Below are 26,408 nucleotides of genomic sequence, written 5' to 3'. Positions count from 1 at the left end.
AACCATAATGACATATTTACCTCATACCTGTCAGAATGGCTATTATCAAAAAGACAAGAAATAACAAGTGTTGGTAAGGATGTGGAGAAAGGGTACCCCTCAGGCACTGATGGTAGGAATGTAAACTGGTGCAGCCACTCTGGAAAACATTATGGAGATTTCTCAAAAAATTAAAATCGTAACTACCACATTACCCAGCAATTCCACTTCTGGTCATAATCTGAAAGAAACGAAATCACTACCTTGAGATATCTGTATCCTGTATTCACTGCAGAATTATTTATCACAGACAAGAAATGGAAATAGCCTCAGTATCCGTCAACAGATGAATGCATAAAGAAAATGTGTGTATATACACAATGAAATATTATTCAACCTTAAAAAAGAATGAAATTGTGCCATTTGCAACAACATGGATGGGCCTTGAGGGGATTATGCTAAGTAAAGTAAGTCAGAGAAAGACAAGACTAGTCCCGGGGATGTAATGTACAGCATGGTAAAAAATAATAATGAACGGTACTTGGATATACTCTCTCAGTAAAGGATTAGAAAAAATTACCATAGTTTCAAATCTGATGAATGTCTTTAAAATATACCTCACAAAATCAGTACTGTTTTGATTTTCTACTGAGCTATTTCTTGTTTTGCCCAAACACGTGGTCTGGAGATATCTACTATTTTTTTATTTTCAAAAGGAATGTCTACTGTCAATTATATTTTTTGAGTGCTTTAAAAAAAAAAAGGTAAAGATGAGACGCGCTTGTCCAACCAGTGGAAAATGTCACTTAGATTTCAAATGTACAGCTTAAGGAAGTTACCTAGTGGCATATTATACTCCAGAACGGCTGAGAACAGAGGGATGAGCAACACTTGCACGAGAAGAGCTGCAAACACCTGAGCAGGCGCTTTCATGTAGGGACACACTTAGTAACCAAGGAGGTTACAGCACAGGACTGGTGATAAGTGAGGCCCCTTCGTCTCTCCACTCCCAGCAGTTAGCTGGGACAAATTCTAAACTCCTCTCTAGAGCCTTCGCTCTATCCTAGCTCCTCAACCTTCAAGTCCTCCAGTTCGCGAAGACAATGGTGCTACAAGAAAGGCAGGCGGTATCGGAGAACGAGATGACCTCTACTCAACGCTTCATTCACCCCAAACCACGATCTCGGCTGCGAGGCCCCCACTCCACTTATGGAGTGGATTCTGACAGCAAAAAAAAGGCTAAAACTCCCCCCCCACCACCACCACCTTACAGAGGGGACCCCCTGGAGTACCACTTGCAAACGTCTAAGGAGAAGACGGGCTTTTCCCACCTCTACACCGGGACCGAGTCCTTCCGCCCACACGGTCCGAGCTTCTCGAAGCCAGGACCGCTTCCCTCAACTCCACCCCCGCCGCTGACCAGCAGTCCCACCTCACCTGGGAGTTGTATCCTAGGAGATGGCTGAGGGAAACCTCAGGAAGAGCGGTCCGGCGGGCGGCGCCTTGGAAGTCGCAGTCATCGTCTACCGCACTCAGGTCACCAGCGGAGAAGCGTCTGAGCCCTGCGCCTCCCGCCTCCAGCTCCTTCCCCCAGCGCCCCGGTACTGGCGCAGCCCGCCGCACTGCACGCCGGGACGGCCTCCCTCCTCTTCCCAGAGACTTCAGCTCCCAGCATGCACAAGCCTCCAGGGAGAAGTGCACTCGGGGATTTGGAGCCCTCATCCCGCGCCTTCTACAGTCTTTGCCACAGAGTACAGGGACCCCCGCAGGGGAGTCTAAACGTAAAGCATTATCCACCGCCGTGAAATGTAGGCTCATCTTGCATCCGGGGCCTTTTCCCGGCCTTGGCGGGGTGGGAAATGGGGTCGCCTAGCAGCCTTCGCTGCTATCTTTCGCTCCGGACCAGGTGGCGGGATCTAGGGTTCTGTTGTCACCGCGCTAGGGAGCGGTCAGGCTGGGCGGCGGGGCCGGGCTCGGGGGTTGCAGTAAATGAGACACCGCTGCTGGTTGCCAGACTTGGTGTAGGTAGGTGGATGTTGGTGAGCGGGAGCAGCGAGTTCCTTCCCATGCAGGTTCCTTAAGCCTCAGGGTCCTGTGCAACAGTCCAGCTTCCCGACCCCTTAGTCTTTGGTCTGCAGTCCGTTTGCCTTCTTCTAGCTTCACCTGTGATTTCCCCGGCCCAACTGCACTCATTTCAATCAGTAATTACCGTAGTTTAAAATTTTACCTTTAGTTCCAGTTTCTCCGAATCAGGGCTCATTTTCAGCCTTCCAAGGATCCCCGGGCTTGGCATCCTTAGATGTTCGCACGCGTCGGTATGGGGACGTGGAGGAGGGGACTCAACCTTAGTTCTGACCTAGATTAGTTTTAGAAAGGAATCCGTCATTGTTTATTTAGCCAGTACAGTATCTGATGGTTTGTGCTAATTGCTGTAATTTTGATGACGATTATTTTGTCCACTTACCTGCTATGCGGTTAAGGAGCCATAGCTCTTCGCTAACACCATAGATGTAATATGTAAAAACTGCAGAGTGCTGTAAAAACAGTAATGTTTTTACCTTTAAAAATGCTAACACCTACCTGTTTTGTTACAGAAGGTAAAGCATAGTGAAATAATTCAAGATGGCCCCTAATATAAACTGGAAAGAAATCACGAAAGTTGACCCAGATGACCTTCCTCATCAAGAAGAATTGGCAGATAATTTACTGATTTCCTTATCTAAGGTAATTAATTAATAAATAATGCATAGATATATATATATACAACTATGATTAATCTTGTCCCTGAAATCACTGAATGATACAGCTATAAGAGTTTTTATATTTTGCTCAGGTGTTATTTATAAAATGTAAAATGGTTGCTTTTCTGTTTACTTAGGTAGAAGTAAATGAGCTCAAAAATGAAAGTCAAGAAAATGTGATACACGTTTTCAGAATTACTCAGTCACTAATGAAGGTTTGTATGCAGTAGGTTTTAACAATAGCTTTGACTATTAGAGGAAATTTCATGAATAATAATCTCTTTTAAAGTACTGTGTAATGTCTTAAGCGCCACTCAAAAATAAGATATCTTCATACATGGATCATGAGTTGTAGTGTGCAGAATATTGCTAGTTTCTGCTCTAAAGTTCTTTAAAGAATATGTAGGGGAAACAGAATAATAACCTTTCAAGGGCTTTAAAGGTGTATCTCAGGGTGTCAGCAATAAGGAGCCACTGAAGTTTTCTGAGCAATAGTTGATATATAAAAAAATACACCTTAAGTAGATAAAACTAGGTGTGTTAACAGGACAAACTGAAGGGACTTGAAGCTATTGCAATACAATGTTATGAAGGAGGTTAGACATAAAATTATAGACTATAATAGTGACAGAAAAAAGTGGAAAAGTTGCAATACTAAAGATAAGATTTGAGGCATAAAGAGGAATCAAAGATGTTTCAAACTGTTAGGAATCTAGAAATTATATCCTTAAGAAAATTGTCTGTTAATTCAACAAATATTTACTAGAAGTCTTCACGTGTGCCAAGGCTTTGCAGTCGGTAAGTATTGGGATAGCAAATGAAAAAATACTTATTTTCATTGCTTATCTTCTAGTGTCAAGGCATATTGATATAACCCTCTTTTTTAGTTGTTTAGATGAAAGCTCAAGAGGTAGAGCTAGCTTTAGAAGAAGTTGAAAACGCTGGAGAAGAGCAAGCAAAATTTGGTGGGTACCTTGGAAAAAAAAAGTCTATTGTGATGTTTAATAGTGTATTCCATTTATTCATTAAGAAATAGAAAATTAGGTTTATCTCTAAAATGTCTAGACTCAATTTATTTTGAAAGATATTTCTAGAGCTCCTATTTCCATGTTCCAAGTATAAAAAAGTTATTTTCTCTTATGTTGCCATATTACTATACTCATGATGGGATCTACGAAAAGAATAATTTTATTATCTTGTTGATGTTTATTTAAAAGCTTGTTTTGAGACAAATCTGAGCAATTGAAACATTTATCTTTTCTTGTTAATAGAAAACCAATTACAAACTAAAGTAATGAAACTGATGTGAGGTGATATCTCATTGTGATTTTGATTTGTGTTTCCCTGATTAATGTTGATGAGCATCTCTTCATGTGCCTGTGGGCCATTTGTAGGTCATCTTTGGAAAAATGCCTATATTTTTTTTATCAGATTTTGTTTCAATGTTGAGTTGTATGAGTTCTTTATGTATTTTGGCTATCAATCCCTTGTCAGATATATCATTTACAAATATATTCTCCCATTCAGTAGGTTGCCTTTTTCATTTTGCTGATGGTTTCCTTTGCTGTGCAGAAGCTTTAGTTTGTTGTAGTCCCACTTGTTTATTTTTTCCCTTGTTTCCCTTGTCTATGGAGACAAAACCTGAAGAAAAAAATTGTTATTCTCAATGTTCAAGAGTTTACTGCTTATGTTTTCTTTTAGTTTCAGTTCTTACATTTAGATTTTTAATCCATTTGAAGTTTATTTTTGTGCATGATGTAAGACAGTAGTAGTCTAGTTTCATTCTTTTGCATGTAGCTGTCCAGTTTTCCCAGCACCATTTATTGAAGAGATTATCCTTTCCCCATTGTATATTCTAGGCTCTTTGTCACAGATTAATTCACCATATGAAAAGGGTTTATTTCTACACTCTATTCTGTTTCATTGATCTATGTGTCTATTTTTAAATCACTTATTCATTCATTTATTCAGTAAACATTTCCTTGGATGTCTACTGTGTACCAGGTACTGTGCTTTGAATTGGGGGTAGACAGCTAGACCAATGAATAAAACATACCCTCAGCCCCCAAAATCTATAATGTACAGCCAATCGTATAACCAGATAATGGCCTTTGCAAATCGTTTCCTCTCCCTGATGTGCTTTTCTCCCACCTCTTTGCCTGGCTAAATGCTTTTCAACCCTTTAGATCCTGAGTAGGATATATTTACTCTAGAAACTACCCCCCCACCTCCCGACACTTCGTATCGGGGTGAGGTGTTCTTTCTACATACTACCATAGCACCCAGGGCTTACTGCTATCTTAGGACTTTGCACTTTGTATTACAGCTACTTGTTTACATATCTGTACCCCTTCACTAGGTAATGAACTAGTTAGGGACAAGAGCCATGTCCCATCCATCTTTGTATCTTCAATGACTAGCACATGACAGGAACTCAATAGATAATTGTTGAGTGAATAAGTGAATGAGTGATCTAGGTATTCACAGGGTACTATGAGAACACAGAGGAAATACACCAAATGAAACTTCCTGAAAGAGGTGGCTGCTAAATGCAATCCCATATGAGCAGCCCACATCATCCAGATTTGGGCTCATTGGAGGGTAGAAGCAGAAGGGCAGTATGCTCTCTGCTAGAAAACTTCCATCACAGTGGTGTTTAGATAGAGTGCAAAATGCGAGGTAGGACATGAGGAGAGGACAAGCTGGGGCAGCTAGAGTAAGGTCTTGGGGGGATGCAAGGTTCTGGCCAAACCAGTCTCAAACTCCATTTTCCCGTTTGTTCCCATCTAAACGGACAGACAGACAGATTTGAAGAGTCCTGGGAGCTGATCTCCAGGGATTACACACCTGTTCCCAGCATGTGCAGCAGTCCCTAAGAATACGAACCGTGCTGAAAACCCTTCTCTGATATAAGAACCATTTCCTACCTTCCATGAGATTCAGTGCATAGGAGGAGGGGAGCTACAGAGGGGAGCTGCCAGGTCACCTGATTGGTATTTGTGGAAAGTTTCTGTCCCTTACTGCAAGTTACAGGTAAAGCACCTTGTCAAACGTGATGGACCCAGGTTTCCTCTGCCCAGCCTCTTCCTAAAACCCGGCTCTTCTTGTTCAACCTGGGCAGTCCTGGGAAAAACATATTGTCCAGTTTTTCCTTACTCCGTTGTGGCCTTAATGTTAATTTTGGTGACTTAATCATTTACATTCAATGGGTCCAAAATCCCATTTAAGGTTAATCCAGGCTTTCAGGAAACCTTCTGTTTTAAGATCAGCTGATAGGATTCAGTCACTAATTAATTCAACAACGATTTGAGTACTTTCTCTATGTTAGACACTGTTCTGGAGTCTCTAAACTCAAAGATGAATGAGAGACATGGTCCCTACCCTTAAACTGCTCACAGTTGAGTGGAAGAAGCCCTAGGCCATGGAAATCACCTATGTGGGGCAGTGTTTGAGGCCACTGTTGACTTGCCTAAGCCCGGGCTCCTTGAGATGTGGTCACCTGGGAATTGCTTAGAAATGCACAGTCTCAGGCCCCTCTTCCGGATGCACTGAGCCAGAGCTCAGGAGCCCAGCAATCTGGGTTTTTCCAGGCCCTGCAAAAGATGATGAAATTTATTTTCATTTGGGAATTTCTGATCTGAGCTCTACACTGAATCCCTCCCAGCATATGTGGAAGACCTACCAGCCATCCTCAGTCTTCCTTTCACAATTCCCCTTCTCAGGGAGCTACTTGGAGTCAGGAAACACCAACCCAGGGTGACACTGTCCAAAATGAAGTAAAATGCTATTATGTCACTAATGGCAATAGCAGAATCACAGAGTTTCTCCCTAGAATAACAGAGATGGATGGCTTCCTGAGGATCAGGGTGGTGGGGAATAGTATCTGGCCAGAGCTATTCCAGTGTCAACATATAAGGAATCAGAGAAGGTAATGTTAGCCTTGTCTCCGTTCTGCCCCTCGCTGCTTCAGTGGGAAGAGAGAGAGAAAATCATATCAGCTTGACTGTTCAAAAAGGAAGCAGGGACCCAGGCATTACTTCAGGGCGTGGGAATGGAAATGGGATAAGCTGAAATCATAAGCAACTTGAATGCTTAGGAAAATAAAGGCAAGGGGGAGCCAGTTCACCATTTGGGCATGTGAGTTCTGCAACCCTGTGGTGGTTATCAACAAACGCAAGCAGGTTGCTTTCTTTCTGGAGTTCTAATAAAATGGATCCTGCTACCAGCAAATGGTTCAGAGCTCTTGGCCACAGTTTTTTGGCTTATCACCAGGTGTCATTAGTGACCTATTTTCACTGCAGTGAGATCAGCCATGTCTGCAGGCCCCTGAATCAGCAATTTCTCCTCCCCTCACTAGCTCCAGGCTGGCAAAGCTGACACCAGTGTCACAAAGTGCTACCCGTGCCCGCTCTCTGGAGGTGGGGAGAGCACCATTTTGTTCTAAAGATGTTGGCTTTGACCCGAGTTTGTCCTGAGAGCCCAGCTGTCAAGTCTCCTCCAAATAAACTGCTGAACTTGGAATTATCTTGGCCTAATAATTAATCAGGACCAAAAATAGCCCCAAACTGCCTGGGCTTTGCCTAAGTCCTACCCAGGTGGGAAAGGTAGTTTTTAACTACTCTAACTGCAACACTGTTTGGTAAGGCTTTGCACCAAAATATGAAAATAATTACCCAACATGCCGATTTGAGAGATAATTTACAGTTAATCTGGCTCTCTCAAAACAATTAATGCAAACTTTTGAATTGCTCATTGATTTAAGATGACCAAATCTTGGTAGATACTAAAAGCAGCCAGAAATTGTATTTAGAATCTTCTAACAAAACCCTCAAACTCGAATTCACAGCAAGAAAAAACCATTGGTTTAAAGAGCTGCACAAGCAAGCCTGTTGCCAGGCAGATTAGACAATGAGCTGCCTTCCACAAGAGGGCGTCTGCCCAGCACGCAGCCCTGCGTTTCCCGGGAACCTGGCCGCTCGCCGCTTTGCCCTCCACACAGCGTGCTCCTAGGAGCAAACGCTTCGCGTCCTGAGGAATGCTGCTTCTGTGATAGCCTTCGGGCTGAGATCAGCAGGAAAATGTTATCTCTGCGACATCACAGAAGCATCTTCAGATCGAGGGACATCAAGCAACATATTAAAAATAAAAGGGAAGCAACAAACACATCTCAACTGACTTCTCTCCATAGCAATCTTTGTTGTGCTGATGCTCTAGTGGTAAGAATATAGTACAATGAAGTGAGAGCATGTTTGATCGCAGTGATCTGTGTCTGGCCCAAAGTTAGAAGCAGGTATGGCACCAGCCAACGAGGCCATTGGCAGGGCCAGGTATCCCCTGGGAGGCCCTTCACCCTCACTGCCACTTCCCCCTCCCTGGGAGCACAACGCCACGTCCCACTCAGGCACCGGCCAGGCTCCACACCCAGGGCCGCTTCCTCGGGCGCTAGGCCCACGGCCTCCATTCCTACACCCCCTGCCCCAGCTCAAGACTTACCGTACTTCCTCAATGACAGTCAGGGAGGACTTGTGGTGTACAGAAGAACAGATTTGCTCCATCTAGACAGAAGTGAAAAATTAGAACAGGGAGTGAGAATTAGTGCAAAATGCTTTGAGAAAAGACCTCTACTCCCACCCGACACATAGACCCACACATCTTAATTGAGAGGCCAAGACTCCACCATTTCCCAGAAGCATAAATTAGAGGACTCATTTATCCTCTCTGAGTTCAGCCTTCTCATCTATAAAAAACATGGTCATAAAAATATCAGTCTACTCCACAGGTTCTTCTGGGGCTAAAATAAGATAATGTGTATGGAACCTTGTGGATTATAAGGATCTATATAAACATATTGAGCGCCCATCCCTGGAGCTGCTCAAGCATTAATAGATTGTCAGGGCAGACAAAAAGAAAAAAAAGATGAATTAGGTTTTATTAATATTATTCATATCTCAGCTAACAGAATCACTAACTTTCCTCTTGAAAAGAATCTGTGATTCTATGCATCTACTGTCATAGATTACCTAGTATTATGGATGGAATGTTTGTGTCCAGCAAAATTCATATGTTGAAACCCTACTGCACAATGTGATGTTAGAAGGTGAGGTCTCTGGAAGGCAATTAGCTGAGGTCGTGGGGACAGAGCCTCATGAATGGGGTCGGTGCCCTTAGAAGAGCCACAAGAGCACTTCCTGCTCTCTGCCACGTGAGGAGGCAGTGACAGCCTGCAGTCTGCACCTCACAGAAGGCTCACCGGAGCCCAGCCGGGCCGGCACCCCGACCGACCTCAGACTGGCCACCAGGACTGCGAGGAATAAATTTCTGTTGTTTATAAGCCACCCAGACTATTGTACTTGTTAGAGCGGCCCAGCTGTACTAAGACACCCTAGTTGGCTTTGACCCAGAGAAATGTTCCAAAAGATAAACATTGAGAAATTTCTTACAAAAATTTTACTGTGAGAAATGGTCTTTTTTTTTTAATTTGTGAAAAACCGGAAACTCTAAATAACCCACATGGAGTGGTTTAATCAAACCTTTCTATATAATAAATTATGCATCCATTATAATGACATAGAAGAACATGTGATTATATTTAAAAGTCTATAATAAGGAACTAACAAAAAAATTCTCAAACAAGTACAGCAGACATTTAAAATGTGTGTGGACATGCACACATACAATGTATGCAGAGTGCATACTGAAGAGTCCAGAAAAATCAACAAGATGTTAACAACCTAAAGAGGTTGGATTTCTGATTAACTTCATGCTTTTGACTTTAATTTTCTATTCGACAAGGAACATATATTATCTGGGTAATACTAAAAAAAAAAACCAGGATTGGTTATATATAAAATAAATAATTCCAAGCTCTGGAATTGAGAGACCAGTGGAGGAGTTCTGAGGCCAAGGATTCTTTGAGGATACTGTCAGCACAGCTATGGAAGAAAAGCATGGGGCCCAGAACTCTGCCCCCACTGAGGCCCTCATCTAAGATGACTCAGGTCCTTGTCTGAGATTTCTGCTCACCCAGCTCTATGGTGCTTGCTTATCAGATAAGGCCTGAGTCAGAGATGGAGAGGGTGTTTGCCTCTGATGTCTGTGTGGAGGAAGAAATAACATCGAAACCTTATAAATTCACAGTGTCGATCCAATGGGTGCCCTAGCAAAGTAACAGTTCTCTTAAAGGAAGAGGGTCCCTAGAAGAGAACAGAGCATTTGATGTGGGCTGGGTAAGAATCACACAGTGAGATCTGTGGTTATTGGCACAGAAATATACACAGTTCATCTTGAAAAATCTCACCCCTCCCCAGAATTATCTAATAAACTTTATGAATGCATTTTTTCTACTCAGTATAGTCAGCCAATGTGTAATAAATAAGTGCTGAAGGTCACACTTATTGGACTTGGAAGTGATGCACATCTCCTCTTTTAAATAGTTGATTTAATATTGTTATTTCTACCCTGTATCATTGGGTTAGAGCTCAAGTCTAATGAAGCCTAGGAGCTGGTTTTATTCCCATATATGGTTGTCATCTTAAGACAGAATTTTCTCCACTGCCACAAAACTCTTCTTCTAAGCCCTTAATCTAGATACGTCACAAGGTGCCTATATAACACAAGGACATCATAACTCCTGGGAAGTTATGGGAGCAGACGCTTCACGTCCTGAGGAATGCTGCTTCTGTGACAACCTTCTGGCTGAGATCAGCAGGCAAACGTTATCTCTGCAACATCACAGAAGCATCTTCAAATTGAGGGACATCAAGCAGCATATTAAAAATAAAAGGGAAACAAATCCTTGTCCTGCTGAGACAGTAAGCCTCCATTCCTATAAACAGGAAACCATTGGCCATTTGTTACAGGGGTAGCCAGGGGAGGCCAGGAGTGAAGCTTTGTTTGGCAAAAATGATGCAGAACAGGGGTTTGCCAGACAGAGCCATAAGACAGAAGACAGGCAATGGGCATACCCAGAAGATGACACCAGCAGGAAAGGGGAAATTTTTCTGCGCTTCCCTAGAATAGTACTTGTCAGGCAGCTGCGTCTGTGGAGGTCGCTCGCTCTGCTCTAGGTGAAACCTCAACCTGGATGGTGGAGGGTTCTTGACTCTGGGAAAAAATTCCCAAACATGTCTGATGAGTGCAGGCAAGGAAGGAACTCATTAAAGCAAGAGTAGTAGTGCATGGCTGCAACTATGCAGGCCGTACAGAGCCAGAAAGAGCAGAGGGAGGAAAGGAAAGCTGATTAAATTCCTGCTTGGCACAGGGCAGGTCCCTTCCCAATTCCTGAAGCCACGGTCACCTGGCATCCGTGTCCGCTGGAATCTGCCCAGCATGAGAACTAAACCCCTACCTACCACCCCAGGATATGGAGGACCCATAGAGCACTGGATGGAGTGAGTTTATATTTTGAGAATTTCCCCAAACAAAGAAAGATTTTTGGGGAGGCTACTTAAGAGCATGATCTTACAGCTGCCGTCCTGTCCAAGTCACCCAGGTGACAGAAACCTGAAGCCCAAATCAGAGACCTCAGTAGCCCTTCCCTACTTTTCTGAAGTAGAACAGCAAGTGAAGATTTCTGCTTAAATTCTAGAAAATGGAATGAAATAGCAAAGTTACAAAGATGCTTACCACCGGAAGAGCACAGAGACCAAACACAGTAAGTTGAGCAGTGAGAAGTCTTTATTTAAGGCAAAGTACACACTTGAAGAAAGGGGAGTGCAGGCAGCCTTAGAGAGGAGGTGTGCTTAAGGGCTTAGGATTCTGTCTTTTAAGGTTTTCAAGAATGGGGTAACAGGCTAGAGGGGCAAGGCTTGACGTGGTGTCTCATGATGTGTATCTCCGGTAAGAGACATTATGTCACTATCCACAGTCAGTCCTCTAGATATCCTGTAAGATAAACTTAACACAAGAAATTCATTGATCCTGTTCTTCTCCAAGATAGTGGTTACCCTCAAGCAGTGGGGACATATCATTTAGAACTGCTTACCCTGCCTTAACATAGGGTCGATTATTGGTTGATTACCATAAAATACGTTAGGAACCTTACCTCCTAACTCCCTGGTTTTTAAAATGGAATCTTAGCCTTAAGATGGAGTCCCTCCTGTTCTTACTATACTATTTATGTCTTGGCATTTTTATCATAGGCAGGAAAAATTAATCATGATGCTTGCCCCATGTGCCTGCCCCACCTCAGTAGCATTCCTCTTTCTCTCCTCTGTGTTCCCCATACCTCTTGTTTTATTCTATCAAAGTACTTGTCACCCCATGTCATCCTGGCCTATTTGTCTACATCCCTTTGTATCAAGCTTCATGTGGCTGGAGCCATGTGTCCTTGTCCATAATGGTGAATAGGCTGGTATCCCCCAGCCTGACATGCTGTAGACTCCTAGTAGATGCTTAATAAACGTGTCATCAGTATTAGAAAATGAATGATGTATGCAAAGATTTACCATGAAGAAGAAATGAGCAGCATATGCCAATGAAGATGGGCATAGCACACAACTTGGAGAAGAGCAAAGTCAGCCCCTTGGATGGACTCAGGGGCAGGTTTTAAACAAGGAGGCAGGAAGACCTGTGGCATTACTTGTCAAAGAGACAAAAGAGCCTCTTGAGTTGAGTTGGCCTAAAAATCTTGTTTATTTGCAACACTCACCTTGTTTGATGTGAGTCGCAGAGTATTTTCTTCTGTTCCTTATACTGTATAATGGGGAAAAATGATTGCTGTGTGTTTCAAATACTCCCAGGGCTGATGGGCATGTAAATGGGGAAAAGAATGGAGAGGGGCCCTGTAAAGCCATTTCCTTTACACGTCTGGAAGAATTTACATAAAAATGTCCTCATGGGGTGTTCCATTGCCAGTTGACAGCTCTTAACATCTAGTAAATAATTTTCCTATCTGAAGCCTGCTTCTCTTTCTTATGTATCACTGGTTTGTAAAGAGAGTTTTCCCAGTCTCCATTCTTGAGAAAGCCCATCAGGGCAAAACAAACCCATATACACCGGTATCCCTCCTTAAATGGACATTACCTCAGGCCCATTGTAAGTTCCCAGATTGAGGTCCATGTCTGAAGATAAATGGCCAAGATTTCTCATAGTAGTAGTAGTTAAGAGGAATAATTGTGTAATAATTTTGGCCTCAGTAAGCATTGTAGGCATAGATCTCAGCAAAGGTTTTAGAGGCTTAGCCAGAAATAGGGGTGATGGAGGAAAGGCAGGGCCTTGAGACCAGCTATATAATCTGTGTTACTGTCTTTGCGGGAGAGAGGGGGACAATCAACAGGCAAGTCCATTGTCCCCCTTTTGCATGTTCTTAAATCTGTGGGCACCCGTTAGTGACATAGTGTAGAAAGAAGAAAACTGGCCTGGGAATCTGGACACTCAGCTGTTGTCCGTTTCAGCAGAGAAATCGCTGGCTTCTGAGCAAGTGAGATGGGAGCTTTTCAGACCGTCCTTGGTGTTTCCCTGAAGTGGAATGTGCTGCCCCCACCCACCTGCAGCACAATCTTGTCCTCAGGTTTCAGCTGCAATGCACCTCCTCAGAGACCTCCCCAGATATCCCCTTCCTCTATCATGTCACTCCTTCTATTTTGCTCAGTATATAAAGCCATCTTACACATGTACTTGTTTTACTGACTGTCCTTTCCATACAAAAGCTGCATAAAAGCAGGGACCCTGTCTCTTGTGTTCACTGCTTTAGTATAAGCACTTAGAACAGCGTCTGGCACATATTGGTCCTCAACCACTGTGTACTAAACTTACGAAGGAATGAGTGAGTAGCTGAATATGAGGTTAAAGGTGGCAGTGGGAAAAACGCCTCCTGGTACTAATAGTGTAGGTCTCTTCCCTTGAAGAGGAAGTGTGTATTTCCTAAAGGCAGGTAACAGGGGACAAAGTGGGTATTTCCATCACAGGAAAAGCCCTTTATTCCCAGCATTTCCTCCCCGGTGTGCATTTCTGCCTGTGGTAGACACACCAGAAGGCAGCAATGAGGCTGTAGGGGGAGGGTAGGCAATACAGAATTAGTAAACTAAGTTATCACTGGGATTTAAAGCCAGTGTTTACATACAGCTCCCAGAAGGCAGAAGATGGCTTTGTCTCACCATTTGCGTGCAGTGAGAAATGGAATGAAAGTAACCGAGAATCTCTGGGAATGCCTTCAGTTCTCTCGAACCACTGCCGTCCATGGGAAAGCGCTCAGGGAGAGGACACAAGCAAGCATGGACAGCTTGCATCTGGCTGCTTTCCATCTCTCCCTGGAGCTCAGGATTCCAAGCAGCAATGGACCCTCATTCACAGTGCACATCCCCTGGATGTGTCCCACCAGCGGCAGTAGGTGTCTGCCTCTGTCTGGCGGCAGCCAGCCCCAGCCTGGTTCCATCTGGTACCCTTGTCCAGCAGAATGACTGAGAGTGTCGACCGTAGCTGTTGAACAGTATGAAGCTAAGGCCTTGTTTACATGATGACCTTTATTTATATAGGATGCAATGTTCTAACGAGGGGCAGGAAAGACATGCCAGGGACCATAACCCTCCCAGACTTTTGTTCAGTACATTATGCAGTTAACAAAGCTTTCACAAGAATCATCTCATTTTGTTTTATCCCTCATCACTGTACTTTATGTAAAAAAAGAGCAGGTGTTTTCCTTTATCATTTTATGGAGGTTATAAGAGTTATTTTATAAAGTTATAAGAAGTCAGTGACTTGCTCCAGGTAAGAGAACTGAGAACACCCAGGTCTCCTCATCTCCAAAGGCAGTATTAAAATGCACATTTCTAGGGAAAGAACCCAGGCACGCAGCCTCTTTCATTACAACCAAATTGTCTCTCTGTAAAGCTTTATGCAGATACAAGAGGAACCTATTTTATAATTTTGTTGAGTTTGATCAGGATCAGTGACTAGCCAGGCTCAGCACAGTCCCTGGCACCTGGCGATTATTGAATGGTGGAAGGAAAGAAGAAAAGAAGAAAGTTCTGTTTTAGGGGGTGAGATTGGCTACACAGTGCACCCAAATGCTCCTTAGGAGAATGATATTATAGCCGAGACCCCCTGCGGTTGATCATCTGAACATATGAACATAGAATTTTGGAACTGACGGGCCTTGGCGATCACATAAGCTGTGCAGTTCTGTGTGCCAAGTTGTTTATGCCCCACTGCAGCCAGGTGTCTGCCCCCATCATCAGCTGATCTGAATTCACATTCCCATGCACGAACATTTAAAGCAAATAACTTCCTGGACTAAAGGTACACATAAAAGTGTGTTTAAATGAAAGTCTTCTTGGTTAGCCAGAGATGGGTAAGATTCCTCAAGGGAGGAACAACCTAAGACAGGCACAGTCGCAGGGGGGCCATCAGGTGAGAAATTGGGGATCAACAGAGGTGAGGCTTAGAACCTCACCCCGCTCTTTTGAGAGAAATCTTCTGCATCCGTGGATGTTTTGTTGCCCTTGTCTAGCTTGGATTAATACTTAGCCTATAGGCACACACCTGATCATCTACATTTGCCCTCCTACAGCACTAAACTGTTTTCTACCTTTATCTTGCATCTACCTACCACTTCAGCATTTTATTAAAAATAATAATAATAATAATAAGGGAGAAATGTGGGATTCACATATAAATCAAGTATAAAAATCAAACAAATAATCATAATTGACCTGATTGTTTATAGTTCATGATGCGTGATCAAAACCGAAAGTTTCTGTGATGACTGCCCTTGCACTGTTCACCATGTAAGAACTTATTCACTATGTAAGAACTTGTTCACCATGTAAGAACTTGTTCGTTATGCTTCAGAAGATTGGAGACTGTTGAGAATTAGGCTTGGGGTTGATTAATGATTGTGCATTGAGTCCCCTATACAGAATTTTATTGTTGTTAACAACCATATGATCAATATATATGAGAGATGCCCTCTCAAAAAAAAAATTAAATTAAATTAAAAATAAAAATAAAAAATGTATCAGTCTTCTTTTGGAAGTTAAAAGGGGTGGGAGGGGAACAGCTGACATGCTATGGGACCAGTGGCAAAGCGGACCATCTCTCTGATCTTCTGAGAATTTCCAAGTTGAAACACCACGGGGAGGTGATTCCTTCCCTTGGGATACAGGCTGCATCTGACCCTTAGGGGTGTTAGTTTTGAATCTCAATCTCCCTCTCCTTCTCTTCCTCTTTCCCTCCCTCCCCCATCCCTCTTCCCACCTCTTTCTCTCCTTTCCTCCTTCTGTCCCTCCTTTCCTCCCTCCCTTTCTGCCTGTAAATGACTTACTCAAAAATAAAATTGTGGCTGAGGAGATAGGAGAGGCTGGAAGGTTTCCCAGCCTGCATTTCAAAAGAGACATCTTATTATTTTAACATTAGGAGTTCACCATTAGGTCTATGGAATAGCCTTCTTCCTTTTCTTTTGCCTTCCATTACATGTTAATTCCTTCATTCATGTAGGTTGGTAGTGTTGTCAAGGAGCTCTAGCCAAGTAAGAAGGAGCAGGCACAGGGCAAAAGTACAGGAATGAGGCTAAAGAGTGGAGAGATAAAACACAAAGGGCCTCGTGTACTGGTCTAAGGAGTTTGCCCTCAGTCCTTGGATCATTATTTCCTGAACTTGGGTATGAAAAACTATGGATCAACTGAAAGAAAGAATTTATTAAATGTTCTTGGTATTGACAACTTCTTTTTATTGCAACATTACTTAAATATATACCAACATAACCCAGGTATAACTTCCCAATGTTTACAGCCATTATAAACAATAAAACCAAACTTACAAAGTAAAATCCAATCTAATGTAATTTAACGAAATTCACTTAATGCAATGCATGTTCTCATTCAACTGAAGCCAAATGTTTTCTGGCATGTGAACATGACACTTGCTAAATGCATGTGCACTATTTTAAATTCAGCACATCTATGACCATGTGTGCTAAGTAATGACTCAACTTTCCCACTCCTTTCTAGTCAGACTAGCATGGAACTGCCATCAAAAGAAACTATGTGATGTCATATGGCCACCACACCCCTATGTGTCAAGTTCATCTCTACTCCTTTCTCCATAGCTTGGGACAATAAATAGGGCTACTTGGCCCCAGGTTACAAGTGGTCATCAAATGACCTTGAAGATGCATATACTCAAATTATAAACTGTCCTTGAAGTTAAAAATGCGTTTTTTTAATGCCCGAGAGGTCCCATCATCCCCGAGAGTGCACTGCTGAAGACCATAGCCTGAAGTTTAAGCAAGTATTGCATAAGTCCTTGGGGCCCACTTCTGACAGCTTTTGAGCAAGGAAGTGACAAGATCAGATTTCCATCTTAGAGCAATTACCCGGAGGCAGCAATGATGGCACATTAGGGGAGAGAGAAAACCGGGAGTAAGGAGGCCACTTGGGAGACAACTCTGATAATTTAGGTGAATGATGATAAACGACCTAATAGAGAAGGGTGAGTGGTGAGGTACAGGAGAATGAGCCTAGAAATACCTGCGAAAGGCAGAATCTGCAGAACTCACAGGCTGATCAGACGTGACAGGGGAAGGAGAAGAGGGGTTTCCAGCCCAGAGGATGCTCTTAAGCCTGGATGGGAACAGAAGGAAGCCGAGGTTAGTTTCACAAATGGCCACTTTGGGGAGGCTGTGAAACTGGGAGAAGACAGACAAATATACTGGATTAGAAATGAGGAGAAAAAGCTTCTAGGTGAGGCTGGGAAGCAAGCATGGCCAAGTGGTCACTGGCCTACAAACTACGATTCGGTGTCCACACACGTCTCAGCATGAGCTCTGCCACTCCCAAATACAGTGTTTCTCCAGCCTCCTGTTTGCTACCCAAAGTTCCACCTCAGATGATCATAGCTGCAATAGTCCAACTTAATACTCTGCTACTTTTTAAAGTACAAGATCTGAAGAGACTGACACTCTGTGATTGATGAGCTGGATGGAATGATGTGGTGGACAGTGGAATCGGCAGTCACTCAGAGCATGGCTTCAGTTCTGCTCCGCCACTTACTAGGTATAAAATGTCAAGTCACTTATCCTCTCTGTCTTCCTTTTCATAATCTGGAGTTATAGATCCTTCTATCAGAAGCTGGTTAGCACTAAATAAAATAATGCACTATGGTATCTAACACAGTGCCCGCAACATCTTGATTAATAAATCATTCCCATTCTCCTAATACAATGGACAAAACTAGACTTCTTGGGTTTAAACCATGCTCTACCACATTCTAATGATATAAGTAAACTAACCTCTCTGTAACATGGAGGAATAATGATTCTAGTGCAAGGATTTATTGAAGTAACTCACTGAGTCATGCACACCAAACTCTGAGTACCACGTGTCTTGCACAAAGGGTGCACTAACTTTAGCTCTTATTGTCATAGTTACTCCTTCCTCTCTTTTGATGCTTAGGTTTGAGATTCCTTCTTGCTTGTCATTTTGATGAGAGAGGAAGGAGAAACTTTGTGGCACTGGGCATCTAAGCCAGGGGATGTAAACCTCCACGGGCAGATGGAGAAAAGGCAAGTTGACAGCCTCATAGGCATTTGTTGCCTATTTCTCAAATTTTGTCCAAGATGAGCCGGGGTCTGTCATGCCCCGGGGAGGGAGACATAGAGTGGCTGCAGCGCAAAGCCCTGTGATTAAATGGAAAGCCTGCCCTCGGATGTTTGGCCAGGAAGGCAGCCATGTGGATATAGGTGCTGTGAGTTCTTAATGAGCTATGACAACGTTTATTGTTCTCAATGAACTTTATTTTTCACTTATCAGTGGTATGTGGTATTCACTTAAATGTGCAGTTATGCTGGATTTTGCCCCAAATGTTAAGAGTGGCAAAGAAAAAAAAATCTTCAAACCAACTTGTATTTCCTACAGGCTAAGTGCAGCGAAGTTAAAGCGGGAGAAGCTGATCTGGAGGAGCACCGGCCAGTGAGCAAATTTTCCTGGTCTGTCCGGCATTATCATGACAAGTTCCTGCCCTGAATCAACCAAGGCCATGAGCAAACTGGTTCTTTTAAAAATTTCATGAAAGAAACCGCTGTGCATTTTCCTCTCTGGACTCTCTCACTTGGAGAGTCCATTTCCATTTCATCACAGGGCTTTGCGCTGCAGCCATTCTATGTCTCCCTCCCCGGGGCATGACAGACCCTGGCTCATCTCGGACAAAATTTGAGAAATAGGCAAATAGGGCCTGGCTCGTCCAAGCTTTTGCTCACAGAGACTTCAGGCCTGAGCACAGAGCCATGTTCCTGGTGATTTGCTGCCTCCATCAGAATCAGGGAAGAATAGTTTAAAATACATTTCAATTTGTTGAATCCTGAGAGGATCAAGTGGCTTCTGGGTCAAAATGGAGCAGAGGGGTCTATTAGAGATAGATACATGATTTATTTGGGTACAAATTTTATTCAAACTTTTCCCCAAGTAAAAGAAGAAAGAAAAAATTGCAGAGGACTAATGTAGAAATTGCTCCCTATTTGGGGGCAGGGCAGATATCTGCCACCTGTATGTGTGAGGCAGGACAAGTCACTTACCCCCCGGGCTCAAAGGCCTCTGCTATCAAGTCATGACAGCACTGCCAAACTACAGGCTGCTTAAGATACCTGTCATTATCTGTCCCCTAGTCCTGCCTCAGTTCTAGTCACTTCGTGCTGGCATAGTCCTCTCAGGTCCTATCAGACCTCTCAGGGCTCCCTCTTGCCTCTGGCCCTTACTCAAGTTAAGACTCATCTGCCTGACACAGTCCCCTGACCCCATCCCCATTTCCAGGCTGAGGTGACTCATCCTACAGTCCCTGTAGAAGCCACTTCCTCCAGGAAGTCTTCTTTGACATTCATATCCCGCAGTTAAAGCCTAGGTTGTGTGTACCCTTCTGTGAGTCCAGAGCACCTGTGCATGTCCTGACAAAGCACTTATGCCACTGCCCTGGTGACTTGCCAGGCCATCCCCCTGGACTGTGAACTCTGTGTAAGCAGAGATCATGTCTTCTAGAGGCACAGTATCTTCAGGGCTTAGTACAAGGCTGCATATATATGAAACATCCATTATATACTTGTAAAGTAAATAAAGATGGCTAAATGTCATTCTGTTGCTATTTGTATGGTCCTCAGAATAGTGCAGTTATGCTCACAAGAAGCTATGCACGTGTTGTGTTGAGCCAGGTGCTTGAGGATTGTAAAATGTTTGCATTCTTTGGGAGTTCTTTCTTATTAACAGAGGATAACAACTCTAATAAACTCTTGACTAACACCAATAGTCAGAAGGCTATGACCAGGCTGACGATAGACACGTACTCATTCATCAGCAAATACTGAGCAAGCCGGATGCTCAGCAAATACTGAGCCCAAAGCACGGATACGGCAGTGAATTAGATCAAAACTCCTGACCCCGGGGAGCTACTGGTTATGGTTGCACACACATACCTAATAAACAAACAGCTCAAGTACAGAATGTGTCCCCTCATGATGAGTGAGGTGGGGAGAACAGCACAAAGAAGGTGCACAGAATCGCAGGGCAGGGGAATGATCAGGGTAAGCGGCCCTGAGAAGGCGGCAGTGGGGTTAGAGCTTGAAGGAGGTGAGGGAGCCAGCACCTCCCGTGTGGGTACCTGGGAGAAGACTGTCCCAGCCAGTACAGAAGCCTGGTGAAAGCACAGCTGGGGAGCCCAGCGGGGCTGGTGTGGAGTGAGTGAGAGGGAGAAGGAAGGTGATGTCACAGACGGAAGGCAGAAGGCAAGGAGGGGGAATTTGGTCAAGCCATGCATTTTGAAAATGTAAACATAACCCTAAAGAAAGATATGCTAATGTTTCCCTCACTTCACAGTCAGGCCTGGTTTTGTCTCCCCTCCACACACACGTGCATTAACAAAGTGTGTTGTGGCTTCTTTTAAGTGGAACAGTTAATATTATGAACAGCCCTGAGGGAAGGCTGTGTGTGCCCTGGGGTGACAGTCTCCTCTCTGGCTTCTCCCCTCCAAGCTCCTTGCTGCACATCCCTTGTGTGGCTCTTCCCACACTGCCATAAAATGACTTGTCTCCTTGCCTGCCTTCCACCCAGTTACGAGTGCCTCAGGGCCCGAGCTTCACTCACTTCAGTAACTCCTTCAGTATAACACACAAAATAGGGACTCAGTAACAGCCCTCTCACTTACATGGGACTCCATTTGTAACTGTTGTTTAACACTGGGCAATAGCTACTCTCTTCTTTAGCAGTCCTCAGTATATCAAAACTTAAAAGAAAATCTTTAATCCACAACTACTCTTAAGAATAAAGTATAAATAACACAATGAATCGCTTCCACAAGCTACACACACATTATTTTAATGTGGTAATAATGTGTAATGGGGGTAACAGACTGGATCAATGAATTGACTGAAATGTTGCAAATTGAAGTAGGAACACAGAAGTAATCTGATTATATTTCACAATAGCCGATTACACTTCCAGACATTAGGTGATTCTCTCGATTAACTGCACACATAAGCACAGACAACAGAACACATTGCCTGGCAGCTTGGTGAGGGCACAGCGGCATCATGAATGTAGACCTGAGGCTCCCTGGGGTCAGACAGACCCCAGCTCCACTTCCAGCTCTGTTAGTTATTAGCAGGGTAACCGTGGGCAGGTTACTTACCCTCTCTGGTCCTCAGTTTCCTCATAATAGCACCATCATCATTGGGTTCTTAATTGTCATGATGTAATCAATGGAAAGCGTCCAGCATAATTCCTAACAGAGCTTCCACATGATGTTATTTACTGTAATGGACAGAATAAGCTAGCATTACCTATTTTATCATGTCTCTCACTTTCACTTCACTTCCTTCATTTTCATAATTCCAACTCTTTTTAAAAAAATCTGTGTTATGGAGCACTACAGACTAAAGCCCACACTAAAGGTTAAGTGAACAGGTCCATAATGCCTTATCTGCAACTCTAAAATACAGAAAGGCGTAAAAAGTTGGCAGTTTTTTCACAACTTCCTTGAAAGTAAAATCTGAGCTGACCTAAATCATGTGGCACTAAACCCTCACCAGGACTCCTGAGAAAATGTAGTCTTTACTTATTGCATTTGACTGTGACTATTCACAGTCTTGCTGCAGAAATATTAATGTTGCTTATGAAGTATGGCCCCAGATTCTGTTGGGGTGTTGCACAGTATCATGGTGCATGGTCTGTATTGCTTTCCTAAATTCCAAAAACGTCTGAATTCTGGAATACGTCTGGGCACCAGGGTAACAGATAAGACCGTGTGCACCTGCAGACCATCATGCTCATGGGCAGACACTGTGTCCTGTTTATGGGTTAGGATTGACAAACGTCCTCATTTATGCTCACTGGCTTTGATGGCCCAGATTCCCATTTACAGGAAAGTCAGAAGTCTGACTTCTGAGCAGGCAACTTCCTCCAAACATGAGAGCGGGGGAGAATGCCTTTCTGAAGGAAGGAGGTTTCTTTTAGACATGTCTAATCAGAACTATTATTGTCTTGACAGTGGCTGTTGTTTTCCCAGGAAGTGTTGGACACCAGAATGGAACCTGATTCTCACCAGCTGCAGGGACCACACCTAGTTTTCCAGTCATGATCCTTGACAACTGGCATCACAACAGGAGTTAAAAAGGCATGGTTGTGTCTCACATTTAACAAGCGTAAAAGCTCACAAGCTCACAAGCTCACCTGGCATTTATAACCAGCATTTACCCATTTGTCTGAATGGGTAATGGATCACCTCAGTGGCATCATAACTGACTGTGGTTATGTTTCATGGGAAGGCAGAGTAGTTCTCTTAGGGGAACTAAGAGCTGTGAATGAGGAGACTGCACCCTTGGGAGGTCTAAAACTTCAAAGTCATGGCCCAGGGTATGGTTGAGGCAGAGAGGCTGAGGGTGGGGGTGGGAGAGTGTGTGAATGACTGGCAGCTTCCACAGGCACTGTGGTTTGTAGATGATTTCATTGAAATGCTTTCAGGCAAGGGCCTCATCCCAGGTAGCCACAATTCCCACCATCTCCTAGTATTTCTTATTACTTAGGTCTGAGCTAATTGGAGAATTTTAAATACCTATGCCCTTTGCCTGGGCCAATATTTTCTTTGGGGTGGTTGGGGAGGGTAATATGTGCTATAAAGTAATTTATTGAGACAGTTAGAAAGATCTGAATAATATCTGCAGAGTAAATAACACTATTATAATAAAGTTAATTTGCTGATTTTGATCACTGCACTGTGATTATGAAGAGGATAGTCTTATTTTTAAGAAATGTACACTAAAGTATATGAGGGTAAAAAGATAAAGGTAAAACTCCAGACCTACAAAATTAGAATCTCCAGAAGTGAGGTCCAAGATAGGCATTTTTAGGAAATGGTCCAGGGAGTCACAGGCACACTGAAAGTTGAGAACTAACGACCTCTATGTCCCTGCTACTTGAAGTGTATTCTGTTCGCCAGAGCTCTGGCCTCACCTGGGAGGTGATTAGAAATGCAGATCTCTGGCCCCACACAGACGGACTATATCCATACCTGCACTTTTAATATTATCTCCAAGGGGTTCTTTTGCACCTTAGTTTGAGAGGCTCTGCTCTGGATCACCCGTGAACAAATGCAGGTGTAAAGGTGCATGAGACTTATTTACCAAAGAAAGAAAAAGGCTTTTCTTTGCTGTTCTCCCTGGTTGCCTACAAAGGCCAGCAAGAAGGGAGAATGAAAAGAAGGGTGGCCTCAGCACACAAAGCTATCATTTATAATTACTGCTACTCGCCATTCAGCTTGAATGCAAACTTCCTGCTCACACACAAATGGTACTGAAGTCCATCAGGGCAGGACTCCATGTCCCCCCTTCCAGATCCATTGCCTGGGTGGGACACATTGCCCCCAGACAGACACACCAGATGCTGCCCTAGATCAACACTTTGAGCTGCCACAGCGGTTTGTACCACAGAGCTGGACCCGCAAGCTTAGACAGATAGACGGTGCCATTCCTGCTTTCAAAGACTGAGCATTTCAGTAAAAGCATCTTAAGAAGTGGAACTAGATTGTCCTATCTCTTACACACACACACACACACACACACACACACAGTCTCTTCTTACCTCAAAATATGGGTAGCAAAACTGAACTTGCAGTACTGAGGATGAGGCATCTGTAGTCGCCATGAAGCATCCTTTCCCAAAGAGCATCCCCAAGCCACTAGCCTAGTAGATGCTCCTGGCAAAAGGGACTCCATAACTAAATAAGTGTTGGAAATGCTTTATTTTCTGCTTCCCTTCTTGGTGAAGATGCACGTTAGCATATTAAATGCTCTGAGAAGTCCCATGTCAAAGGAAAAAAAAAAGTTTGTCTAGCACATTTTCCCAAATATATCCTTAAGGACCCCTTTTTAACCCAGTTCTTTTAATATTTTCTGAAACTAATATTTTAAGGAAAAAACCAAGGAAACAGTGTAGTGGAGAATTTATACACAAAGAAAGAACTCAACTAGTTTCATAAATGGACAGTGAAAAGAAGAAAGAATGGCAGTTGTAAAGTACATCTAAAAACACTGACAGGGCCTCCGGAGGACTTGGGAAATGGACTTCCGCTCCCTGCCAGGAAACCACTTTGGGACAGAGACTCCTTTGGAACCAAACTAAAAAGAAGCAATATTCCTGTGTGCGTTAGAGTGGGGCATCAGGATGATTAGGAAGCTACTGGAAGAGTCATCTTTGGTCCTCCCCATTCCTTCAACCCCATATCCATTCTACCTCAAAATCCTACTTTACTCCCTCTAAGAATGGGCGGCAGGCTGGTTGTGGCTGTGTTGTACCCCCGGGCCCAGGACAGTAGCTGGCACATAGTTGTGCCCAGTACATAAATAAGGGGAGAGAGTAAGCCTTGTTGGTTTTAACTGTGTCAGCTCAGTGCCATTCTTCATACCAGCTGAGTCACCTGTGGCTTCTATATGAGCACGGGATAGTGGCAGGGGGAGGTATTGAGAGGAAGATAAGGGAATGATTATTCTGTTTCATGAACTCAACCAGAGCCTTTCGGATTGCATTCCAATGGCATAAGGGATGTAACTGATAAGAGGACAGTGTTGTCTTAAAGAGTACAAGGGAACATTTTTGTCTTTGGTGACTCAGATCTATAACCTTCTACTGTCACACATCATGGGTGTTTTGTTTGATATTTGTATTTCAGTCTAATTAAATAACATTAGAAAACAGCACTGCCTGTACAGGAACAGAGCTGGGCACAGGCCAGCTGTCTGCGCCGGCCTAGCTCCTCACGCAGTTCTCCCCTCCATGCCTTTGTTCTCAGCTGCTGTGCTGATAAAATGGAGAGAAAGAGAGACTGTGTGGTCTGACTCTGATGGCTCAACTTCTGGCAGCCGCTGGACCTCGCAGCATAATTTCCTCCCTGGTGGGTTATCAGAATCAAATACCCCTAACTAATCAGGATTTCAAAGAATGCAGCTATCTAGTCTAATTTAAGAGGCTTATTCCCAAAGAGCTCTGAATAGGATATTTGGATTCTTGGCCCCCTCAGTTGTTAGTTCAAACAGGCATCAGAGGCAGCTGGAATCTTGAGCTTTTTCGGGGAAAGAGAAGAAATTTTAACGTAAAAGAGCCATGAATGACATCAGACAGTTTTAGCCCCAAAACTAAGAAAGGTACCTAATCTCCCTGGGCTTTTCCTTCCTCATATGTTAAGAAAAGGATCTGACTGGATGACCTCTCCATTTCCTCCAGCTCTCAAATTTCTTGAGGCATCTTCTAGATCTAAAACTCTGAGACTGAATAATTCATTTTCCTCTAGGCCACAAGCTTCAAGAACTCTAAGGAGGTCTGTATCTGTTCCCTTGCCTCAATTTGGTATTGAAAAAGGTGGCAAAGGTTATATTTAGGTAAAGTACTTCCAAATTTGCTACTTGGTGAGCTTTAAACTTTTTCTGCCAAGTCTATAATACAACTCATGCCTCATACCATGGAACATGGAACAAATCTGTTTACAAAAATCCCATGACTCACAAAAAAAGAAAGAAACGAAAGAAAGAAAGAAAGAAAGAAAGAAAGAAAGAAAGAAAGAAAGAAAGAAAGAAAGAAAGAAAGAAAGAAAGAAAGAAAGAAAGAAAGAAAGAAAGAAAGGAAGGAAGGAAGGAAGGAAGGAAGGAAGAAAGAAGAAAGAAGGGAAGAAAGGAAGAAAGGAAGAAAGAAAGGAAGGAAGGTAGGAAGGAAGGAAGAAAGAAAGGAAGGAAGGAAGGAAGGAAGGAAGGAAGAAAGAAAGAAAGAAAGAAAGAAAGAAATGAAGGAAGGAAGAAAGGAAGGAAGGAAGAAAGGAAGAAAGAAAGAAAGGAAGGAAGGAAGAAAGGAAGGAAGAAAGAAAGAAAGAAAGAAAGAAAGAAAGAAAGAAAGAAAGGAAGGAAGGAAGGAAAGGAAGAAAGGAAGAAAGAAAGAAAGGAAAAAAGGAAGGAAGGAAGGAAGGAAGGAATGAAGAAAGAAGGAAAGAAAGAAAGGAAGGAAGGAAGAAAGAAAGAAAGAAAGAAAGAAAGAAAGAAAGAAAGAAAGAAAGAAAGAAAGGAAGGAAGGAAGGAAGAAAGAAAGAAGAAAGAAAGAAAGGAAGGAAGGAAGGAAGGAAGGAAGGAAGGAAGGAAGGAAGAAAGGAAGGAAGGAAGGAAGGAAGAAAGAAAAGGAAGGAAGGAAGGAAGGAAGGAAGGAAGGAAGGAAGGAAGAAAGAAAGGAAGGTAGG

General features: G+C 43.3%; 1 long non-coding RNA gene across 6 annotated transcripts; it reads left to right on the top strand.

Moving 5' to 3' along the window:
- The first annotated feature begins 1,647 nt into the window (after positions 1 to 1,647).
- On the top strand, positions 1,648 to 26,052 carry LOC108410184 (uncharacterized). 6 transcript variants are annotated; one of them, XR_012122353.1, is made up of 6 exons: positions 1,794 to 2,004; positions 2,574 to 2,703; positions 2,858 to 2,935; positions 3,608 to 3,685; positions 17,593 to 17,710; positions 22,185 to 26,052. It is a non-coding gene; the product is annotated as an uncharacterized lncRNA (long non-coding RNA). The 6 variants fall into 6 exon arrangements; XR_012122354.1 differs by lacking the exons at positions 17,593 to 17,710; positions 22,185 to 26,052 and adding an exon at positions 13,785 to 15,648 and having other exon boundaries at positions 1,795 to 2,004; XR_012122355.1 differs by lacking the exons at positions 17,593 to 17,710; positions 22,185 to 26,052 and adding an exon at positions 7,567 to 13,766 and having other exon boundaries at positions 1,795 to 2,004.
- The last annotated feature ends 356 nt before the right edge of the window (positions 26,053 to 26,408 follow it).

The sequence above is a fragment of the Manis javanica genome, chromosome 10, assembly GCF_040802235.1.
Source record: "Manis javanica isolate MJ-LG chromosome 10, MJ_LKY, whole genome shotgun sequence".
NCBI lineage: Eukaryota > Metazoa > Chordata > Mammalia > Pholidota > Manidae > Manis > Manis javanica.
Note: the sequence above shows the minus strand (reverse complement) of the source record. Positions and strands in the feature narration are given on the sequence as shown.